This window comes from Octopus bimaculoides, chromosome 15, assembly GCF_046866305.1.
Source record: "Octopus bimaculoides isolate indiv1 chromosome 15, ASM4686630v1, whole genome shotgun sequence".
Taxonomy (NCBI): domain Eukaryota; kingdom Metazoa; phylum Mollusca; class Cephalopoda; order Octopoda; family Octopodidae; genus Octopus; species Octopus bimaculoides.
Window position 1 is genome coordinate 38,225,319 of NC_142942.1, and position 5,000 is coordinate 38,230,318.

The window sequence follows — 5,000 nt, forward strand, 5'->3', positions numbered from 1 at the left end:
GGGAGCGGCGTGTGTGCTTATGATGTTGCAAGTAGCGGAGAGGGTGGGGAACTGCTATATAGTAGCAATACCAGAAACAGAGTGGAGGCGCAATGGCCCAGTGGTTAGGGCAGCGGACTCGCGGTCTTATGATCGCGGTTTCGATTCCCAGACCGGGCGTTGTGAGTGTTTATTGAGCGAAAACACCTAAAGCTCCACGAGGCTCCGGCAGGGGATGGTGGCGAACCCTGCTGTACTCTTCCACCACAACTTTCTCTTACTCTTTCTTCCTGTTTCTGTTGTGTCTGTAATTCAAAGGGCCAGCCTTGTCACACTGTGTCACGCTGAATATCCCCGAGAACTACGTTAAGGGTACACGTGTCTGTGGAGTGCTCAGCCACTTGCACGTTAATTTCACGAGCAGGCTGTTCCGTTGATCGGATCAACTGGAACCCTCGTCGTCGTAAGCGACGGAGTGCCAACATCCAGAAACAGTAATGGCAGTAACTATGATTATCATAAAACTAACGATTTCAGGTTCGACTATATCGATTCCAAAAACAAGAAAAAGCAAATTGGACTTTGGCGGGATTTGAACTCACAACGTAAGGAACACAGGAAGGAATGCACAAATCATTTTGTCCGATGTACTACCGATTTTGCTAGCTCGTAACCTTTAATCATGACTGTAATTTTAGCACAGGGCCTGCAGTTTTGTGGAAAGGGGCAATTTGATTATTCATTTTATTGACCCGGAAAAGACGAAAGACAAAATTGACCACGGCGGCATCTGGATGCTACAATGGCAGGAATATTGGGGGAGGGGATGAATCGATTACGTTGACCCCAGTGTTCAACAGGTACTTATTTTATCGACTCCTAAAGAATCAAAGGCAAAGTTGACCTCGGCCAAACCCGATTTATCAATATCTCCGCGTGTCACATCTGATCATGTATGGATAAACGGACACTACCTCCCCTCTGTGGGATGAAATTAAAATAATAGACAGAGAACACCACTGGAAAATACAAAAAACTAAAAGAAGCAGCACATATGGTAGGACACAACAACCTCCTAAGCAGACCGAGTACAGATATGAATAGCATATGGGAACCGGTATTAAGGAAGGATAGGAAAATGTTAGACTTATAAGCCCTAAAATTCACTCCATAATTGCCTACGGGCATAGTGGTTAAGAGCGCGGGCTACTAAACCCAAGATTTCGTGTTCGATTCCAGGTAGTGACCTGAATAATAATAATAATAATAACACCGAAAAATACCTTAGGAATGAGAAACTAGGTTCGAAATTTCCCCAAGACACCTAATGAAGGCTGGAGGGTATATCAGCCGAAACGTTGTGTTCACAACAAACAAGATGAGGACAAATATCCGTCAAATGTAAAAAATAATAATAATACTTGGGTGGAATTTTGAGCAAAATATTTTTGCAATAATCATGATGAGAGGACAATGCTCTGTTGTTCTCTCGATGAAGGAAAAATTTGTAACATCAAGAAATAATTCCTAAATGAAAACGACTGTCGAAGAAAGTTGTAAGTTTGGTGAAGAATATGATTGTTTTGCAGAACTGTGTCATTTGCATTGTCAATCTTTTTTCAATATGATATGATTAGTAATGTATCATATCTTTTTATTCTTCTTGTTTTCGTTTATTTCTATGTTGCAAGTTGAGAAGAAATTAGAGGAATATCTTCGTTGACATTCTTAGTGAAGCTTTTCAGCATGACAACAGGCAACAGAATCAATAAGAACGGGAGGCAGGACAACATTAAAAATGCTAATAAGACGAAAACGCTGGCTATCATTTTGATAATGATACTCTTCATCATGAAGACCATAATAATAAAGTCCACCATGACTATGATAGGAGTGCTGGTTACTTGAATTCTACGAAAAGAAAGATAGCGGCAAATTTTATAATCTTTTACCATAAATTTGAATTCACTACACAGCTTCATACTATATCCTACTTACGTATAGAAACCTGATGCAGATGGACAATTTAACTAATGAGACGCAGCAACGTAAAAAGCGCTCTTAAAGAAACAGCAGAAATGGTTCTTGAATTATTCGAAAATGAACGTAAAACTGTATGAACAAATATCGCAAATGAAAGAATAAATAGATAATTGGTATATAGTCCTGTTTCCAACACACACATACAACTGTTCACACAAACACACACACACACCATTCACACGCATACACCCACACACCCACACACGCATACGCGCGCGCGAACACACACACACACACACCACATACACACACACACGCACACATGTCTGAAACACATGCTTACGCACACTTAAAAACAAATATATGCTGTGATTTTCTGTTGGTAAACTGAATAATTTCATCGTACCTAAAGGTGTCGTACTGTTGATATCAGTTTGAATTCTTAGTTGATTATCAATTGAATTACTTGTCTGTGACGCTCAAATAATGAAATGGAATGATAATCACAAAATTTTTAATGATACTATTCGGTTTTTGATTGGTCAATTGATTGTTCGCATGGTTAGTAGTGTATCCGATGTCTGTTCTTTTAAAAAGTTATTGGCAGTCAGGTTTGCTTTACCGTCAATCAAGCAGTTGGTCATGATAACACAAACAACATCAACAAGAAGAAGCGACATGCAACCGTTGCAACATATGTCAATGTAACTTTCAATGACTTCTTAAACGTAGTACATGTAGCTAACATTAAATGCATTCTTGTGGCAACAAATTTGCTCATTTCGCCACCGTCACCTGGAAATCAAAAATGTAGAAATAAACAGATGCTTCAGATGCATAATAACAAATAAAGTACAATTCTACCAACATATCGAACATCTTTCTGACACGTACTGTAGGGTTTCGTCTTCGAAAAGATATTACGCTTGATGTTAAAGCTGACATGCTTGTCCTTAAGTTACCTGGTTAATGCCGAGACAGTTGTTGCATGTCTCTTGAAGGATGGCTGTAGTATCTGGATTAAAATTTTTCCCTTCACTTATCCAATAATGCGTGGTCCCTGACCGGCTGTTGCCGTAGTTTGCTCAAACTTGTAACTTTTAAAAATCCTGAAAACACCCAGTGACTTCTAGGAGCAAGATGCTTTAAGTCCGCATTTTAAAAAATATATATTAGCAGAAGTTAAAGATAGAACGCCGGACATATAAGTCCTTCCAGTCTGGGTCAGATAATTTTGATATGCATATGACATTGGTTTTGCTTACTGTGGGGTTGATTATCTCCCCTGTGTTTCAAATACATTGAACACAGTTGACGAAGAGTCTTTTTTTAACAGCTTGATAAATGACGAAATAAAATACCATTTCGACCAGGAAAGTCTGGGTAGCTGTATTTTACAATGCTTGTGGCTTTTATCGTAATAATACCTTTACTCTTTTAACTGATCTAGTGCTATACTACTTGTTGAATCCATAGTACACCGTATATGCAACACACACACACACACACACACACACACGTATGTGTGTGTGTGTGTGTGTCTGTGTGTCTGTGTGTGTAAGTCTGTGCGCATACGTGTGTATGTAGTCAGCTGAAGATCATTTACACTTGTTGCAAAGTACAGGTAAGAAATTCTTAGTCTATATTGAAACTCAACTTATCAAGTATCGAATGCATTGGGTTGATTACGTCACAAATTTAGATGAAATAATCGAATAAAACAATTATTTGATGGTGAACCCTCGGTACACGAACCAAGACATCTCTAATCAAAAGAGGTTTCGTAACGTGAAGAAGAATTTTTAAAGTCTTATTTCAGAATACCTCATCATGAATTATAGCGAATCGAATTCTATAACTATGAAGGAATTCCTCCAATTTGGGAGAAGCCAAATTGTACCTCAAACGAAAAGACTGAAAACAAGCATATATTGAGAATCCTTACACCAGAACATCTAAAGGTGATGTCAATTCCACTGTGTATGGTTGTATAACTCTTACAAAACCCAGTTTTCGTATCTATGACAGAATGAATGTTAAATGACAAACAAAACTCGCTAATATCGTTAGCACGTCGGGCAAAAGTCTTAGCGGTATTTTGTCCGTCTTCACGTTCTGATTTCAAGTTCTGCTGAGGTTGAGTTTAACTTTCATTCTTCCCCCCGGGGTGGGGGCGGATAAAATAAGCATCATTTGAGTACTGGGGGACAAATGTAATCGATTTACAGCTCTTCTAAAATTACTGGCCTTGAGTCAAAGTTTGAAACTAATATGTATGAAGTTCCATAGATCCATCTGAACACTGTTGCCGGAATGAAGATTCATTTTTGACGAATGTGCTATGATTTTAATGTCTGCGACGATATTACGCATCCAAAACCTGTTCATTGTAGCAATGCGACATCAAATGTCTGTAGGCAAGTAAAATATATTAATGGACATGTTGTTTCACGAACCTCCCTCGAGGGCAGTTGCACTTTACGTTCAAATGGACGCGTGTGTCACCGGGTTGAAAATCTATTATCGATGAATAAACAAAGAAAGGTTTGTTCTTCAACAAGGAACTTATTTTCCGTTGCTCTTGTTAAATCATCTGGAATGAGTATCAACACAATTCTCTCACTCGTGAATGTTCTTCTGAAACAAGAGGAGGTGCATCATGAGCATCTCAATGTCTGACTGCAGCTTAGTAGGCACACATAAATAAAATAGCAAAAACGTGATACAAGGGGATACTGAAAAGTTCCAAGCTTTGGGTAAAAGAAAATAGAGGAGGATCAGTTAATTATGATTATATTCAACATATTCCACTTTCAGATTCACACACTTACTTCAGCGGTCATTTAATTTCCACTAACAAGGCCTTCACAGATACCCCCAAAGCCAGGAACTTTTTTTACCATCCCCTCGTATAAGCCGCCAAATCCTATTCGCTTCCAACCAATGTGCATACATGCACATACGAATACATGTATTGTGTGTATATACGCACACATATACATATGTGTTTATGTGTATGTGTGTATATGTATGGCTGT

At 38.7% G+C, this 5,000-nt stretch overlaps 1 protein-coding gene across 1 annotated transcript in view; it reads right to left on the reverse strand.

Moving 5' to 3' along the window:
- Positions 1 to 5,000, reverse strand: part of LOC106875431 (protocadherin Fat 4) — a 483,503-nt gene that overhangs the window by 421,125 nt on the left and 57,378 nt on the right. The gene's annotated exons all lie outside the window — the stretch shown is intronic.